Raw genomic sequence first — 19,929 nt, forward strand, 5'->3', positions numbered from 1 at the left:
AAGTTTGTAATGAAACGTTCACAGCACTGTTGTGAAGTTTGTAATGAAATGTTCACAGTACTGTTGTGAAGTTTGTAATGAAACGTTCACAGTACTGTTGTGAAGTTTGTAATGAAATGTTCACAGTACTGTTGTGAAGTTTGTAATGAAACGTTCACAGCACTGTTGTGAAGTTTGTAATGAAACGTTCACAGTACTGTTGTGAAGTTTGTAATGAAATGTTCACAGTACTGTTGTGAAGTTTGTAATGAAATGTTCACAGCACTGTTGTGAAGTTTGTAATGAAATGTTCACAGTACTGTTGTGAAGCTTGTAATGAAATGTTCACAGTACTGTTGTGAAGTTTGTAATGAAATGTTCACAGTACTGTTGTGAAGTTTGTAATGAAATGTTCACAGTACTGTTGTGAAGTTTGTAATGAAATGTTCACAGTACTGTTGTGAAGCTTGTAATGAAATGTTCACAGTACTGTTGTGAAGTTTGTAATGAAATGTTCACAGTACTGTTGTGAAGCTTGTAATGAAATGTACACAGTACTGTTGTGAAGTTTGTAATGAAATGTTCACAGTACTGTTGTGAAGTTTGTAATGAAATGTTCAGAGTAGTGTTGTGAAGTTTGTAATGAAATGTTCACAGTACTGTTGTGAAGCTTGTAATGAAATGTTCACACTATTGTTGTAAAGTTTGTAATGAACTGTTCACAGTACTGTTGTGAAGCTTGTAATGAAATGTTCACAGTACTGTTGTGAAGTTTGTAATGAAATGTTCACAGTACTGTTGTGAAGCTTGTAATGAAATGTTCACAGTACTGTTGTGAAGTTTGTAATGAAATGTTCACAGTACTGTTGTGAAGTTTGTAATGAAATGTTCACAGTACTGTTGTGAAGTTTGTAATGAAATGTTCAGAGTAGTGTTGTGAAGTTTGTAATGAAATGTTCACAGTACTGTTGTGAAGCTTGTAATGAAATGTTCACACTATTGTTGTAAAGTTTGTAATGAAATGTTCACAGTACTGTTGTGAAGCTTGTAATGAAATGTTCACAGTACTGTTGTGAAGTTTGTAATGAAATGTTCACAGTACTGTTGTGAAGTTTGTAATGAAATGTTCACAGTACTGTTGTGAAGTTTGTAATGAAATGTTCACAGTACTGTTGTGAAGTTTGTAATGAAATGTTCACAGTACTGTTGTGAAGTTTGTAATGAAATGTTCACAGTACTGTTGTGAAGTTTGTAATGAAATGTTCACAGTACTGTTGTGAAGTTTGTAATGAAATGTTCACAGTACTGTTGTGAAGTTTGTAATGAAATGTTCACAGTACTGTTGTGAAGTTTGTAATGAAATGTTCACAGTACTGTTGTGAAGTTTGTAATGAAATGTACAAAGTAATGTTGTAAAGTTTGTAATGAAATGTTCACACTACTGTTGTGAAGCTTGTAATGAAATATTCACAGTACTGTTGTGAAGTTTGTAATGAAAATTCCAAAGGACCACTGTAGAGTTTGTGGTGGAATGTTCAAAGTACTGTTGCAAAGTGTGTAATGAAACTTCCAAAGGACCACTGTAGAGTTTGTGGTGGAATGTTCAAAGTGCTGTTGTAAAGTGTGTAATGAAACTTCCAAAGGACCACTGTAGAGTTTGTGGTGGAATGTTCAAAGTGCTGTTGCAAAGTGTGTAATGAAACTTCCAAAGGACCACTGTAGAGTTTGTGGTGGAATGTTCAAAGTGCTGTTGTAAAGTGTGTAATGAAACTTCCAAAGGACCACTATAGAGTTTGTGGTGGAATGTTCAAAGTACTGTTGTAAAGTGTGTAATGAAACTTCCAAAGGACCACTGTAGAGTTTGTGGTGGAATGTTCAAAGGACTTGTGAAACCAGATTCACCGAACATAATAAAAATCATTCGATGTTTACCACCGTTGTAACTCAAACCTATACAGTACATACATAAAAACAGTGTAAACATTAAACAAAAAAACTTAACATAAATAAACATAAAATAAAAGAAGCTATTTTGATTGGACAAAAGAGCTCCACCCTAAAGCAACATCCTGGATACGGGTATTAACACTTTTATTGATAAGTAAGAACAACGTTTCGATCTCCCCAGATTATCTTCAAGTTAACAAAGAGTTTTGACCTGAAGATGACATAGAAGTGTCGAAACGTTGTTCTCTGCTTATCAATAAACGTGTTAATGCCCATACCAGCCGTTCTGAGATACATTTTTATTTCAAGTTGGTTTCTTGTCATCTAGAATCCTGGAATACCTAAATGTCTATATTGTGAAGTTCCATAACCTGTATACATGTACATATCTACCAATCTTTGGACTTGAATTACATTAACTTGTGGAAACGTCGTACACCAATCTTTATGATGCAGTTCAATCTTCACCAAACATTTGTAAACATCAGATCTATTGACATCACACATGTGTGGTTATATAAACAGTTGTAAATCAGTAATGTTGACAGCACATTGTAGATGTGTTTGTTATATAAACATCAGATCTGTTGACAACACACATGTGATGAAATAAACAGATGTATATTGGATGTAATAGTACACTATCAGTATACCAAACATTCAAGTATTCTATAAGTGGAAGATTTTCATTCACGATTCACCTTCGTTATATATAAACTAGTAGATAATTGGGATATAGCATCAATTTAGTGTTTATACTGTTAGATTGTGGTTTAGTTAGAAGGACTTTGTTTTGTAAAGTCAAGTCATAACTATTTTTACACTAATGAACTCGCTTTGTTTCTATTCCCCTAAACCCCCTGCCCTATGACTATGTCAACGGCTCATGAACATCAGAAAGTTAACATCGTCACCATGACTACAGTCGTTAGAGTGTACCGTAATCTTGAAAACACCGTTAACTTACATGTAGCACTACCTTATGTGTGATTGTTGTTTTCACTCAGAAAGAGCAGATTCCCTCAGCTATAGAAAGAAAGTTTAGTCAAGTAGTGGAAGTAGGTTTAGTGAAGTAGTGAGAGTAGGTTGTAGGCTTAATCAAGTACGAAAAGTTGGTTGTAGGCTTAATCAAGTAGAAAAGTAGGCTTTGTCAACTAGATAAAGCTAGCTTAGTCAAGTAATTAAAGTAGGTATAGTCAAGTAATGAAAGCTGATTCTAGACATAGTTAAGTAGTTAAAGTACGTTTAGTCAACTAGTTAAAGTAAGCTTAATCAAGTTGTGAAAGTTGGTTGTTGACTAAGTCAACTAGTGAAAGAAGGCTAATTCAACTAGTGAAACTTGGCTTAGTCAACTAGTCAAAAAAGCAGGTTTAGTCAATTAGTTAAAGAAGGCTTAGTCAAGAAGTGAAAGTACTTTTAGTCAACTAGTTAAAGTAGGTTTAGTCAAGTACTAAAAGTAGACTTAGTCAAGTTGTGAAGGTATAGAGAGTCAAGTAGTCAAAGTAGGTTTGATCAAGTTGTGGAAGTAGGTTAGGTCAACTAGTGGGAGAAGGCTTAGTCAACTTGTGAAGGTAAGATTAGTCAAGTAGTTAAAGTAGGTTTAGTCAAGTAGTGAAAGTACGTTGTACGCTTAGTCAAGTAGTGAAAGTAGGCTAAATCTCTACCGAAATTAGGTTTAGCTAACTACTTAATGTAAGTTTCGCCAAGTAGTGAAAGTAAGTTTAGTCAACTAGTGAAAGTACGTTGTAGGCTTAACCAAGTAGTGAAAGTAGGCTAAATCTCTATCGAAATTAGGTTTAGCTAACTACTTAATGTAAGTTTCGCCAAGTAGTGAAAGTAAGTTTAGTCAACTAGTGAAAGTACGTTGTAGGCTTAACCAAGTAGTGAAAGAAGGTTTAGTCAAGTAGTAAAAGTCGGCTTTGTCAACTGGGTAAGGTAAGTTCAGTCAAGTAGTGAAAGTAACATTAATCAACTAGTAAAACTAAGTTGTATACTTTGTCAAGTTGTGAAAGTAACATTAATCAACTAGTAAAACTAAGTTGTATACTTTGTCAAGTAGTGAAAGTAACATTAATCAACTAGTAAAACTAAGTTGTATACTTTGTCAAGTAGTGAAAGTAAGCTTAGTCATGTGGTAAAAGTAGGTATAAACCAGATCTGAAATTAGGTCAACTAGTCAAAAACGCAGGTTTAGTCAAGTAGTGAAAGTAGACTAGGTCAACTCGTGAAGATAGGTTTAATCAACTAGTGTAAGTAGGTATAGTCAAGAAAGAATGTTTAGTCAAGTAGTAAAAGTACGCTTATTCAACTGGTCAAAAAGTAAGTTTAGTCAACTAATGAATGTAAGTTTACTCAAGTTGTGAAAGTAGAGTTAGTCAACTAGTGAAAGTAAGTTTAGTCAACTAATTAGAGTAGGTATAGTCAAGTAGCGAAAGTCGGTTTTATCAAGTAGTAGAAGTAGGTTTAGTGAAGTAGTGAAAGTAGATTGTAGTCTTAGTCAAGTAGTGAAAGTGGGTTTTGTTAAGTAGTGGATGTAGGTTTAGTTTAGTAATGGAGAAAAGCTTAGTCAACTAGTGAAAGTAGGTTCAGTAAAGTAGTGAAAGAAGGTTTTTTCAAGTAGTGAATGTAGCTTTAGTAAAGTAATGGAAAAACACTTAATCAACCAGTAAAAGTGGGTTGAGTCAACTGGTATAAGTAGGTTTAGTCAAGTAGTGAAAGAAGGGTTATTCAACTAGTGAAAGTATGGTTAGTCATCTTGTGAAAGTAGGTTTAATCAACTAGTTAAAGTAGGTATAGTCAAGTAGTGAAAGTAGTTCTAATGAATTAGTCCAAAAATTAGGTTTGTTAAGTAGTGAAAGTAGATATAGTCAAGTAATGAAAGCAGGTTCTAGGTATAGTCAAGTATTGAAAGTAGATCTAGTCAAGTAATGAAAGCAGGTTCTAGGTATAGTCAAGTATTGAAAGTAGATCTAGTCAAGTAATGAAAGCAGGTTCTAGGCATAGTCAAGTATTGAAAGTATGTTTAGTCATCTAGTTAAAGTAAACTTAGTCAACTAGTGAAAGAAGGCTAATTCAACTAGTGAAAGTAAGTTTACTCAAGTAGTTAAAGTAGGTATAGTCAACTAGTCAAAAAGCAGGTTTAGTCAATTAGTTAAAGTAAGCTTAGTCAAGAAGTGAAAGTACTTTTAGTTAACTAGTTAAAGTAGGCAAGTAGGCTTAGTAGAGAAGTGCAAGTACGTTTAGTGAAGTAGTTTAAGTAGGTTTAGTCAAGTACTAAAAGTAGACTTATTCAAGTAGTGAAAGTATACAGAGTCAAGTAGTGAAAGTGGGTTTAGTCATGTTGTGGAAGTAGGTTTAGTGAAATAGTGGAAGTAGGTATAATCAAGTAGTGAAAGTAGGCTTAGTCAACTAGTTAAAGTAAGTATCGACAAGTAGTGAAAGTAAGTTTAGTCAACTAGTGAAAGTATGTTGTAGGCTTAGTCAAGTAGTGAAATTAAGTTTAGTCAACTAGTGAAAGTATGTTGTAGGCTTAGTCAAGTAGTGAAAGTAAGATTGGTAAACCAGTTAAAGTACGTTTTGTTCAGTAGTAGAAGTAGATTTAATCAAGTATTGAAAGTAGGCTTTGTCAACTAGTCAGAAAAGCAGATTTATTCAAGTAGTTAAAGTAGGCTAAGTCTCCAGGGAAATTAGTTTTGACAACTAGTTTAAGTAGTTATAGTGAAGTAGTGAAAGTACGTTTAGTCAACTAGTCAAAGTAGTCTTAGCCAAGTAGTGAAAGTAGGTTTAGTCAAGTAATGGAAGTAGGCTTAGCCAACTACTTAACGTAAGTTTAGTGAAGTAGTAAAAGTAAATTTAGTCAACTAGTGAAAGTAAGATTAGTCAAGTGGTGAAAGTAGGTTTTCCCAAGTAGTGTAAGTAGGTTTAGTCGTGTAATAGAAAAAGGCTTAGTAAACTAGTTAAATTATGATTAGTGAAGTAGTGAAAGTATGTTCAGTCAAGTACTGAAAGTAGGTTTCCTCGAGTAGTGAAAGTAGGTTTAGTCAAGTAGTAAAAGTAGGTTTTGTTAGTAGTAGAAATAGGTTTATTCAAGTTATGGAAGTAGGCTTAGTCAACTAGTTAAAATAGGATATTTAGTCAATTAGTGAAGGAAGGTTAAGTCTTTAGTGAAATTAGGTTCAGTGAACAAGTTAAAATAAGTATTTTCAAGTAGAGAAAGTAGGTTTATTCATCTAGTCAAAGTAGGCTTAGTGAAGTAGTGATGTCGGTTTAGTCAAGTAGTGAAAGTAGGTTTTCATGTAGTAGAAGTAGGTTTATTCAAGTAGTGGAAGAAAGTTTAGTGAACCAAGTAAGTTAGGTTTAGTCAAGTAGTAAAAGTAGGTTTATTCAAGTAGTGAAAGTAAGTATAGTCAAGTAGATGAAGTAAGCTGAGGCAAATAGTAAAAGTAGGTTTTGTCAAGTAGTGAAAGTTGGTTTAGTTAAGTATTGAAAGTAAGCTTAGTAAACTAGTTAAAGTAAGCTTAGTCAAGAAGTGAAAGTAAGCTTAGTGAACTTGTGTATAAGTTTGTTTCACTCAAATAGTAAGAGTAGGCTTAGTAAACTGGTGAAAAAGTATGTTTAGTCACGTAGTTATAGTAGGCTAAAGCGACTGATGAAAGTAGGTTTAGTCAACTAGTTAAAGTAGGTTTAGTGATGCATTTAAATTATGTTTTGTCAACTAACGAAAGTAGGCTTTCGTAACTGATGAAAAAGTAGATTTTGTCAAGTAGTGGAAGTATCTTTAGACAACTATTGAAAAGAGTGGGTTTAGTCAACGAGTGAAGGTAGGTTTAGTCAACTAGTTCAAGTAGTATGGTCAATTATTGAAAGTAGGTCTATTAAACTAGTCAAATTAGGCTTAGCCAAATAGTGAAAGTAAGTTTTGTAAAATAGTGAATAGTCTAAGTCACCTAGCGAAAGTAGGCTTAGTGAACTAGTGAAAGTACGTTTAGTCAACTAGTAAAATTATGTTTAGTCAAGTTGTGAAAGTAGGTTTAATCAAGTACAGAAAGTAGGTTTAGTCATCTAGTAAGAAAGTATTTTTAGTCTTGTGAAAAAGTAGGTTTAGTCAAGTAGTAAAAGTAGGTTTAGTCATCTTGTGAGAAAGTATTCTTAGTCTTGTTGTGAAAAAGTAGGTTTAGTCAAGTAGTGAAAGTAGGCTTAGTCAACTAGTGAAAGTTGGTTTAGTCAAGTAGTGAAATTAGATTTAGTCAACTAGTTAAAGTAGGCTACTCAACTACTGAAAATAGGTTTAGTGTAGTAGTGAAAGTAGATTTAGTCAAATAGTGTAAAAATTAGGATTAGACAATTAGTGAGGGTAGGCTTAGTCAACTAGTGAAAAAGTAGGTTTAGTCAAGTAGGTAAAGTAGGTGTTTTCAAGTAGTGGAAGTAGGTTTATTGATGTAGTGAAAGAAAGTTTAGTTAAATAGTTAAAGTAGGCTTGGTGAACTGTTGAAAAATAGTTTGATGGAGTAGTGAAAGTAAGTTTAGTTAAGTAGTTATAGTAGGTTTAGTGAACTAGCGAAAAAATTAGGTTTAGTTAAGTAGTGAGAGTAGGCTAAGTCACTAGTGAAACTAGGTTCAGTCAACTAGTTAAAGAAGGTATAGTCAAGTTGTGAATGTAGGTTTAGTCAAGCACTGAAAGTAGGTTTAGGGAAGTAGTGAAAGCAGCTGTAGTTTTGTAGTAAAATTATGTTTAGTCAAATAGTGAAAGTAGGCTTAGTCAACTAGTGAAAGTGTAGGATTACGGAAGTAGTGAAAGTAGCTTTAGTTTAGTAGTGAATGTAGTTTAGTCAAATTGTTGAATTAGGTTTAGTCAAGTATTGAACGTACGTTTAGTCCAGTAGTGAAAGCAGGTTTAGTCAAGTTGTTAAAATAGGTTTAGTCCACTTGTGAAAAAGTAGGTTTATCAAGTAGTGAAAGATGGCTAAGTCAACTAGTGATAAAATTATGTTTAGTCAAGTAGTGAAAGTAGGTTTAATCAAGTAATGAAAGTAGGGTTACTCAACTGGTGAAAGTAGACTTAGTCAAGTAGTGAAATTAGGTTTAGTTAAGTAGTGAAAGTAGGTTTAGTGAAGTAGTGAAAGTAGGTTTAATCAACTTGTGAGAAAAGTAGGTTTAGTCAAGTAGTGAGAGTTGGCTTAGTCAACTAGTGACAAAAATAAGATTAGTCAAGTAGTGAGAGTAGTCTACGTGAACTAGTTAAAGTAGGTTTAGACAACTAGTCAAAGTTGGTTTAGTTAAGTGGTGAAAGTAGGTTTAGTCAACTCGTTAAAGTAGGCTAATCAACTACTGAAAGTAGGTTTAGTGAAGTAGTGAAAGTAGATTTAGTCAAATAGTGTAAAAATTAGGATTAGTCAACTAGTGAGAGTAGTCTACGTGAACCAGTTACAGTAGATTTAGTGAAGTAGTGAAAGCAGCTGTAGTTATGTAGTAAAAGTAGGTTTAGTCAAATTGTGAAAGTAGGCTTAGTCAAGTAGGGCTAGTGAAGTAGTTAAATTAGGTATAGTTTAGTAATGAATGTAGTTTAGTGAAGTAGTGAAAGTAGGCTTAGTCAAGTAGGGCTAGTGAAGTAGTTAAATTAGGTTTAGTTTAGTAATGAATGTAGTTTAGTGAAGTAGTGAAAGTAGGCTTAGTCATCTAGTGAAAAAATTAACTTTAGTTAATTAGTAAGAGTAGGCTTAGTCAACTAGTGAAAATGTAGGATTAGTCAAGTAGTGAATGCAGGCTTTTTCATGTAGTGAAAGTAGGTTGAGTCAAGTTGTGAAAGTAGGTTAAGTAAATTCATTAAAGTATTTCCTGTTGAAAGGTATGCCGAATAGAAAACTGATTTCAAAACTTTCTTCTGTGACTAATTTAACAAAACATATTCTATAATGCGTAATTAATTTTGAGCGAAGACCATTATCATATTCTTCTGGTTCTCTGAAAATGGACAACCATAATTACTTACTGTGTCATGTAGTGTCATAAGTTATAATTACTTACTGTGTCATGTAGTGTCATAAGTTATAACTAGTTAATTTATCATGTAGTGTCATAATTTATAACTAGTTACTGTGTCATGTAGTGTCATAAGTTATAACTAGTTACTGTGTCATGTAGTGTCATAAGTTATAACTAGATACTGTGTCATGTAGTGTCATAAGTTATAATTACTTACTGTGTCATGTAGTGTCATAAGTTATAACTAGTTACTGTGTCATGTAGTGTCAAAAGTTATAACTAGTTACTGTATCATGTAGTGTCATAAGTTATAATTACTTACTGTGTCATGTAGTGTCATAAGTTATAACTAGTTACTGTGTCATGTAGTGTCATATGTTATAATTAGTTACTGTTTCACGCAGTGTCTTAAGTTTAGAATTTGTTACTGTAGCATGTAGTATCATAAGTTATAATTAGTTACTGTCATGTAGTGCCATAAGTTATAACTAGTTACTGTATCATATAGTGTCATAAGTTATAATTACTTACTGTGTCATGTAGTGTCATAAGTTATAACTAGTTACTGTTTCATGTAGTGTCATAAGTTATAATTAGTTACTGTGTCATGTAGTGTCATAAGTTATAATTACTTACTGTGTCATGTAGTGTCATAAGTTATAACTAGTTACTGTGTCATGTAGTGTCATAAGTTATAATTAGTTACTGTGTCATGTAGTGTCATAAGTTATAATTACTTACTGTGTCATGTAGTGTCATAAGTTATAACTAGTTACTGTGTCATGTAGTGTCATATGTTATAATTAGTTACTGTGTCACGCAGTGTCTTAAGTTTAGAATTTGTTACTGTAGTCATAAGTTATAATTAGTTACTGTGTCACGCAGTGTCTTAAGTTTAGAATTTGTTACTGTAGTCATAAGTTATAATTAGTTACTGTCATGTAGTGTCATAATTTATAACTAGTTACTGTATCATGTAGTGTCATAAGTTATAACTAGTTACTGTGTCATGTAGTGTCATAAGTTATAACTAGTTACTGTGTCATGTAGTGTCATATGTTATAATTAGTTACTGTGTCACGCAGTGTCTTAAGTTTAGAATTTGTTACTGTAGCATGTAGTATCATAAGTTATAATTAGTTACTGTCATGTAGTGTGATAAATTATAACTAGTTACTGTGTCATGTAGTGTCATAAGTTATACTTACTTACTGTGTCATGTACTGTCATAAGTTATAACTAGTTACTGTGTCATGTAGTGTCATACGTTATAAATAGTTAGGGTGTGATGTAGTGTCATAAGTTATAACTAGTTACTGTGTCATGTAGTGTCATAAGTTATAACTAGTTTCTGTGTGATGTAGTGTCATAAGTTATAAGTAGTTACTGTGTCATGTAGTGTCATAAGTTATAACTAGTTACTGTGTCATGTAGTGTCATAAGTTATAACTTGTTACTCTATCATGTAGTATCATAAGTTATAACTAGTTCCTGTGTCATGTAGTGTCATAAGTTATAACTAGTTACTGTGTCATGTAGTGTCATAAGTTATAACTAGTTAGGGTGTCATGTAGTGTCGTAAGTTATAACTAGATACTGTGTCATGTAGTTTCATAAGTTATAACTAGTTACTGTATCATGTAGTGTCATAAGTTATAATTACTTACTGTGTCATGTAGTGTAATAAGTTATAACTAGTTACTGTATCATGTAGTGTCATAAGTTATAACTATTTACTGTGTCGTGTAGTTTCATAAGTTATAACTAGTTACTGTGTCATGTAGTGTCATAAGTTATAACTAGATACTGTGTCATGTAGTGTCATAAGTTATAACTATTTACTGTGTCGTGTAGTTTCATAAGTTATAACTAGTTACTGTGTCATGTAGTGTCATAAGTTATAATTACTTACTGTGTCATGTAGTGTCATAAGTTATAACTAGTTACTGTGTCATGTAGTGTCATATGTTATAATTAGTTACTGTGTCACGCAGTGTCTTAAGTTTAGAATTTGTTACTGTAGTCATAAGTTATAATTAGTCACTGTGTCACGCAGTGTCTTAAGTTTAGAATTTGTTACTGTAGTCATAAGTTATAATTAGTTACTGTCATGTAGTGTCATAATTTATAACTAGTTATTGTGTCATGTAGTGTCAAAAGTTATAACTAGTTACTGTATCATGTAGTGTCATAAGTTATAACTAGTTACTATTTTATGTGGTGTCATATGTTATAACTAGTTTCTCTATCATTTAGTGTCATAAGTTATAAGTAATTACTGTGTCATGTAGTGTCATAAGTTATAACTAGTTACTGTGTCATGTAGTGTCATAAGTTATAACTAGTTACTGTGTCGTGTAGTGTCATAAGTTATAACTAGTTACTGTGTCATGTAGTGTCATATGTTATAATTAGTTACTGTTTCACGCAGTGTCTTAAGTTTAGAATTTGTTACTGTAGCATGTAGTATCATAAGTTATAATTAGTTACTGTCATGTAGTGCCATAAGTTATAACTAGTTACTGTATCATATAGTGTCATAAGTTATAATTACTTACTGTGTCATGTAGTGTCATAAGTTATAACTAGTTACTGTTTCATGTAGTGTCATAAGTTATAATTAGTTACTGTGTCATGTAGTGTCATAAGTTATAATTACTTACTGTGTCATGTAGTGTCATAAGTTATAACTAGTTACTGTGTCATGTAGTGTCAAAAGTTATAATTAGTTACTGTATCATGTAGTGTCATAAGTTATAATTACTTACTGTGTCATGTAGTGTCATAAGTTATAACTAGTTACTGTGTCATGTAGTGTCATATGTTATAATTAGTTACTGTGTCACGCAGTGTCTTAAGTTTAGAATTTGTTACTGTAGTCATAAGTTATAATTAGTTACTGTGTCACGCAGTGTCTTAAGTTTAGAATTTGTTACTGTAGTCATAAGTTATAATTAGTTACTGTCATGTAGTGTCATAATTTATAACTAGTTACTGTATCATGTAGTGTCATAAGTTATAACTAGTTACTGTGTCATGTAGTGTCATAAGTTATAACTAGTTACTGTGTCATGTAGTGTCATATGTTATAATTAGTTACTGTGTCACGCAGTGTCTTAAGTTTAGAATTTGTTACTGTAGCATGTAGTATCATAAGTTATAATTAGTTACTGTCATGTAGTGTGATAAATTGTAACTAGTTACTGTGTCATGTAGTGTCATAAGTTATAACTTACTTACTGTGTCATGTACTCTCATAAGTTATAACTAGTTACTGTGTCATGTAGTGTCATACGTTATAAATAGTTAGGGTGTGATGTAGTGTCATAAGTTATAACTAGTTACTGTGTCATGTAGTGTCATAAGTTATAACTAGTTTCTGTGTGATGTAGTGTCATAAGTTATAAGTAGTTACTGTGTCATGTAGTGTCATAAGTTATAACTAGTTACTGTGTCATGTAGTGTCATAAGTTATAACTTGTTACTCTATCATGTAGTATCATAAGTTATAACTAGTTCCTGTGTCATGTAGTGTCATAAGTTATAACTAGTTACTGTGTCATGTAGTGTCATAAGTTATAACTAGTTAGGGTGTCATGTAGTGTCATAAGTTATAACTAGTTACTGTGTCATGTAGTTTCATAAGTTATAACTAGTTACTGTATCATGTAGTGTCATAAGTTATAATTACTTACTGTGTCATGTAGTGTAATAAGTTATAACTAGTTACTGTATCATGTAGTGTCATAAGTTATAACTATTTACTGTGTCGTGTAGTTTCATAAGTTATAACTAGTTACTGTGTCATGTAGTGTCATAAGTTATAACTAGATACTGTGTCATGTAGTGTCATAAGTTATAACTATTTACTGTGTCGTGTAGTTTCATAAGTTATAACTAGTTACTGTGTCATGTAGTGTCATAAGTTATAATTACTTACTGTGTCATGTAGTGTCATAAGTTATAACTAGTTACTGTGTCATGTAGTGTCATATGTTATAATTAGTTACTGTGTCACGCAGTGTCTTAAGTTTAGAATTTGTTACTGTAGTCATAAGTTATAATTAGTCACTGTGTCACGCAGTGTCTTAAGTTTAGAATTTGTTACTGTAGTCATAAGTTATAATTAGTTACTGTCATGTAGTGTCATAATTTATAACTAGTTATTGTGTCATGTAGTGTCAAAAGTTATAACTAGTTACTGTATCATGTAGTGTCATAAGTTATAACTAGTTACTATTTTATGTGGTGTCATATGTTATAACTAGTTTCTCTATCATTTAGTGTCATAAGTTATAAGTAATTACTGTGTCATGTAGTGTCATAAGTTATAACTAGTTACTGTGTCATGTAGTGTCATAAGTTATAACTAGTTACTGTGTCGTGTAGTGTCATAAGTTATAACTAGTTACTGTGTCATGTAGTGTCATAAGTTATAACTAGATACTGTGTCATGTAGTGTCATAAGTTATAACTAGTTATTGTGTCATGTAGTGTCATATGTTATAATTAGTTACTGTGTCACACAGTGTCTTAAGTTTAGGATTTGTTACTGTAGCATGTAGTATCATAAGTTATAATTAGTTACTGTAATGTAGTGTGATAAATTGTAACTAGTTACTGTATCATGTAGTGTCATAAGTTATAAATATTTACTGTGTCGTGTAGTGTCATAAGTTATAACTAGTTACTGTGTCATGTAGTGTCATAAGTTATAACTAGATACTGTGTCATGTAGTGTCAAAGTTATAACTAGTTACTGTGTCATGTAGTGTCATAAGTTATAACTAGTTACTGTGTCATATAGTGTCATAATTTATAACTAGTTACTGTTTCGTGTAGTGTCATAAGTTATAACTAGTTATTGTGTCATGTAGTGTCATATGTTATAATTAGTTACTGTGTCATGTAGTGTCATAAGTTATAACTAGTTTCTGTGTGATGTAGTGTCATAAGTTATTAGTAATTACTGTGTCATGTAGTGTCATAAGTTATAACTAGTTACTGTGTCATGTAGTGTCATAAGTTATAACTTGTTACTCTATCATGTAGTATCATAAGTTATAACTAGTTACTGTGTCATGTAGTGTCATAAGTTATAACTAGTTACTGTGTCGTGTAGTGTCATAAGTTATAACTAGTTACTGTGTCATGTAGTGTCATAAGTTATAACTAGATACTGTGTCATGTAGTGTCATAAGTTATAACTAGTTATTGTGTCATGTAGTGTCATATGTTATAATTAGTTACTGTGTCACACAGTGTCTTAAGTTTAGGATTTGTTACTGTAGCATGTAGTATCATAAGTTATAATTAGTTACTGTAATGTAGTGTGATAAATTGTAACTAGTTACTGTGTCGTGTAGTGTCATAAGTTATAACTAGTTACTATTTTATGTGGTGTCATATGTTATAACTAGTTTCTGTATCATTTAGTGTCATAAGTTATAACTAGTTACTGTGTCATGTAGTGTCATAAGTTATAACTAGTTACTGTGTCATGTAGTGTCATAAGTTATAACTAGTTACTGTGTCATGTAGTGTCATAAGTTATAACTAGTTACTGTGTCATGTAGTGTCATAAGTTATAACAAGATACTGTGTCATGTAGTGTCATATGTTATAATTAGTTACTGTGTCACACAGTGTCTTAAGTTTAGAATTTGTTACTGTAGCATGTAGTATCATAAGTTATAATTAGTTACTGTCATGTAGTGTGATAAATTGTAACTAGTTACTATGTCATGTAGTGTCATAAGTTATACTTACTTACTGTGTCATGTACTGTCATAAGTTATAACTAGTTACTGTGTCATGTAGTGTCATACGTTATAAATAGTTAGGGTGTGATGTAGTGTCATAAGTTATAACTAGTTACTGTGTCATGTAGTGTCATAAGTTATAACTAGTTTCTGTGTGATGTAGTGTCATAAGTTATAAGTAGTTACTGTGTCATGTAGTGTCATAAGTTATAACTAGTTACTGTGTCATGTAGTGTCATAAGTTATAACTCGTTACTCTATCATGTAGTATCATAAGTTATAACTAGTTACTGTGTCATGTGGTGTCATAAGTTATAACTAGTTACTGTGTCATGTAGTGTCATAAGTTATAACTAGTTAGGGTGTCATGTAGTGTCGTAAGTTATAACTAGATACTGTGTCATGTAGTTTCATAAGTTATAACTAGTTACTGTATCATGTAGTGTCATAAGTTATAATTACTTACTGTGTCATGTAGTGTAATAAGTTATAACTAGTTACTGTGTCATGTAGTGTCATAAGGTATAACTAGTTACTGTGTCATATAGTGTCATAATTTATAACTAGTTACTGTTTCGTGTAGTGTCATAAGTTATAACTAGTTATTGTGTCATGTAGTGTCATATGTTATAATTAGTTACTGTGTCATGTAGTGTCATAAGTTATAACTAGTTTCTGTGTGATGTAGTGTCATAAGTTATAAGTAATTACTGTGTCATGTAGTGTCACAAGTTATAATTAGTTACTGTCATCTAGTGTCATAAGTTATAACTAGTTACTGTGTCATGTAGTGTCATACGTTATAACTAGTTACTGTGTCATGTAGTGTCATAAGTTATAACTAGTTACTGTGTCATGTAGTGTCATAAGTTATAACTAGTTACTGTGTCATGTAGTGTCATAAGTTATAACTAGTTACTGTATCATGTAGTGTCATAAGTTATAATTACTTACTGTGTCATGTAGTGTCATAAGTTACAACTAGTTACTCTGTCATGTAGTGTCATAAGTTATAACTAGTTACTGTATCATGTAGTGTCATAAGTTATAATTACTTACTGTGTCATGTACTGTCATAAGTTATAACTAGTTACTGTGTCATGTAGTGTCATAAGTTATAACTAGTTACTGTGTCATGTAGTGCCATAAGTTATAACTAGTTACTGTATCATGTAGTGTCATAAGTTATAATTACTAACTGTGTCATGTAGTGTGATACGTTATAACTAGTTACTGTATCATGTAGTGTCATAAGTTATAAATATTTACTGTGTCGTGTAGTGTCATAAGTTATAACTAGTTACTGTGTCATGTAGTGTCATAAGTTATAACTAGATACTGTGTCATGTAGTGTCAAAGTTATAACTAGTTACTGTGTCATGTAGTGTCATAAGGTATAACTAGTTACTGTGTCATATAGTGTCATAATTTATAACTAGTTACTGTTTCGTGTAGTGTCATAAGTTATAACTAGTTATTGTGTCATGTAGTGTCATATGTTATAATTAGTTACTGTGTCATGTAGTGTCATAAGTTATAACTAGTTTCTGTGTGATGTAGTGTCATAAGTTATAAGTAATTACTGTGTCATGTAGTGTCATAAGTTATAACTAGTTACTGTGTCATGTAGTGTCATAAGTTATAACTTGTTACTCTATCATGTAGTATCATAAGTTATAACTAGTTACTGTGTCATGTAGTGTCATAAGTTATAACTAGTTACTGTGTCGTGTAGTGTCATAAGTTATAACTAGTTACTGTGTCATGTAGTGTCATAAGTTATAACTAGATACTGTGTCATGTAGTGTCATAAGTTATAACTAGTTATTGTGTCATGTAGTGTCATATGTTATAATTAGTTACTGTGTCACACAGTGTCTTAAGTTTAGGATTTGTTACTGTAGCATGTAGTATCATAAGTTATAATTAGTTACTGTAATGTAGTGTGATAAATTGTAACTAGTTACTGTATCATGTAGTGTCATAAGTTATAAATATTTACTGTGTCGTGTAGTGTCATAAGTTATAACTAGTTACTGTGTCATGTAGTGTCATAAGTTATAACTAGATACTGTGTCATGTAGTGTCAAAGTTATAACTAGTTACTGTGTCATGTAGTGTCATAAGGTATAACTAGTTACTGTGTCATATAGTGTCATAATTTATAACTAGTTACTGTTTCGTGTAGTGTCGTAAGTTATAACTAGTTATTGTGTCATGTAGTGTCATATGTTATAATTAGTTACTGTGTCATGTAGTGTCATAAGTTATAACTAGTTTCTGTGTGATGTAGTGTCATAAGTTATTAGTAATTACTGTGTCATGTAGTGTCATAAGTTATAACTAGTTACTGTGTCATGTAGTGTCATAAGTTATAACTTGTTACTCTATCATGTAGTATCATAAGTTATAACTAGTTACTGTGTCATGTAGTGTCATAAGTTATAACTAGTTACTGTGTCGTGTAGTGTCATAAGTTATAACTAGTTACTGTGTCATGTAGTGTCATAAGTTATAACTAGATACTGTGTCATGTAGTGTCATAAGTTATAACTAGTTATTGTGTCATGTAGTGTCATATGTTATAATTAGTTACTGTGTCACACAGTGTCTTAAGTTTAGGATTTGTTACTGTAGCATGTAGTATCATAAGTTATAATTAGTTACTGTAATGTAGTGTGATAAATTGTAACTAGTTACTGTGTCGTGTAGTGTCATAAGTTATAACTAGTTACTATTTTATGTGGTGTCATATGTTATAACTAGTTTCTGTATCATTTAGTGTCATAAGTTATAAGTAATTACTGTGTCATGTAGTGTCATAAGTTATAACTAGTTACTGTGTCATGTAGTGTCATAAGTTATAACTAGTTACTGTGTCGTGTAGTGTCATAAGTTATAACTAGTTACTGTGTCATGTAGTGTCATAAGTTATAACTAGATACTGTGTCATGTAGTGTCATAAGTTATAACTAGTTATTGTGTCATGTAGTGTCATATGTTATAATTAGTTACTGTGTCACACAGTGTCTTAAGTTTAGGATTTGTTACTGTAGCATGTAGTATCATAAGTTATAATTAGTTACTGTAATGTAGTGTGATAAATTGTAACTAGTTACTGTATCATGTAGTGTCATAAGTTATAAATATTTACTGTGTCGTGTAGTGTCATAAGTTATAACTAGTTACTGTGTCATGTAGTGTCATAAGTTATAACTAGATACTGTGTCATGTAGTGTCAAAGTTATAACTAGTTACTGTGTCATGTAGTGTCATAAGGTATAACTAGTTACTGTGTCATATAGTGTCATAATTTATAACTAGTTACTGTTTCGTGTAGTGTCATAAGTTATAACTAGTTATTGTGTCATGTAGTGTCATATGTTATAATTAGTTACTGTGTCATGTAGTGTCATAAGTTATAACTAGTTTCTGTGTGATGTAGTGTCATAAGTTATTAGTAATTACTGTGTCATGTAGTGTCATAAGTTATAACTAGTTACTGTGTCATGTAGTGTCATAAGTTATAACTTGTTACTCTATCATGTAGTATCATAAGTTATAACTAGTTACTGTGTCATGTAGTGTCATAAGTTATAACTAGTTACTGTGTCGTGTAGTGTCATAAGTTATAACTAGTTACTGTGTCATGTAGTGTCATAAGTTATAACTAGATACTGTGTCATGTAGTGTCATAAGTTATAACTAGTTATTGTGTCATGTAGTGTCATATGTTATAATTAGTTACTGTGTCACACAGTGTCTTAAGTTTAGGATTTGTTACTGTAGCATGTAGTATCATAAGTTATAATTAGTTACTGTAATGTAGTGTGATAAATTGTAACTAGTTACTGTGTCGTGTAGTGTCATAAGTTATAACTAGTTACTATTTTATGTGGTGTCATATGTTATAACTAGTTTCTGTATCATTTAGTGTCATAAGTTATAACTAGTTACTGTGTCATGTAGTGTCATAAGTTATAACTAGTTACTGTGTCATGTAGTGTCATAAGTTATAACTAGTTACTGTGTCATGTAGTGTCATAAGTTATAACTAGTTACTGTGTCATGTAGTGTCATAAGTTATAACAAGATACTGTGTCATGTAGTGTCATATGTTATAATTAGTTACTGTGTCACACAGTGTCTTAAGTTTAGAATTTGTTACTGTAGCATGTAGTATCATAAGTTATAATTAGTTACTGTCATGTAGTGTGATAAATTGTAACTAGTTACTATGTCATGTAGTGTCATAAGTTATACTTACTTACTGTGTCATGTACTGTCATAAGTTATAACTAGTTACTGTGTCATGTAGTGTCATACGTTATAAATAGTTAGGGTGTGATGTAGTGTCATAAGTTATAACTAGTTACTGTGTCATGTAGTGTCATAAGTTATAACTAGTTTCTGTGTGATGTAGTGTCATAAGTTATAAGTAGTTACTGTGTCATGTAGTGTCATAAGTTATAACTAGTTACTGTGTCATGTAGTGTCATAAGTTATAACTTGTTACTCTATCATGTAGTATCATAAGTTATAACTAGTTACTGTGTCATGTAGTGTCATAAGTTATAACTAGTTACTGTGTCATGTAGTGTCATAAGTTATAACTAGTTAGGGTGTCATGTAGTGTCGTAAGTTATAACTAGATACTGTGTCATGTAGTTTCATAAGTTATAACTAGTTACTGTATCATGTAGTGTCATAAGTTATAATTACTTACTGTGTCATGTAGTGTAATAAGTTATAACTAGTTACTGTATCATGTAGTGTCATAAGTTATAACTATTTACTGTGTCGTGTAGTTTCATAAGTTATAACTAGTTACTGTGTCATGTAGTGTCATAAGTTATAACTAGATACTGTGTCATGTAGTGTCATAAGTTATAACTATTTACTGTGTCGTGTAGTTTCATAAGTTATAACTAGTTACTGTGTCATGTAGTGTCATAAGTTATAATTACTTACTGTGTCATGTAGTGTCATAAGTTATAACTAGTTACTGTGTCATGTAGTGTCATATGTTATAATTAGTTACTGTGTCACGCAGTGTCTTAAGTTTAGAATTTGTTACTGTAGTCATAAGTTATAATTAGTTACTGTGTCACGCAGTGTCTTAAGTTTAGAATTTGTTACTGTAGTCATAAGTTATAATTAGTTACTGTCATGTAGTGTCATAATTTATAACTAGTTATTGTGTCATGTAGTGTCAAAGTTATAACTAGTTACTGTATCATGTAGTGTCATAAGTTATAAT

At 31.5% G+C, this 19,929-nt stretch overlaps 1 pseudogene across 1 annotated transcript in view; it reads right to left on the reverse strand.

The window, feature by feature from the left end:
• LOC143238108 (neuronal acetylcholine receptor subunit alpha-7-like) overlaps positions 1 to 19,929 on the reverse strand; it is a 121,772-nt pseudogene that overhangs the window by 55,133 nt on the left and 46,710 nt on the right. The gene's annotated exons all lie outside the window — the stretch shown is intronic.

This window comes from Tachypleus tridentatus, chromosome 2, assembly GCF_004210375.1.
Source record: "Tachypleus tridentatus isolate NWPU-2018 chromosome 2, ASM421037v1, whole genome shotgun sequence".
NCBI classification, from domain to species: domain Eukaryota; kingdom Metazoa; phylum Arthropoda; class Merostomata; order Xiphosura; family Limulidae; genus Tachypleus; species Tachypleus tridentatus.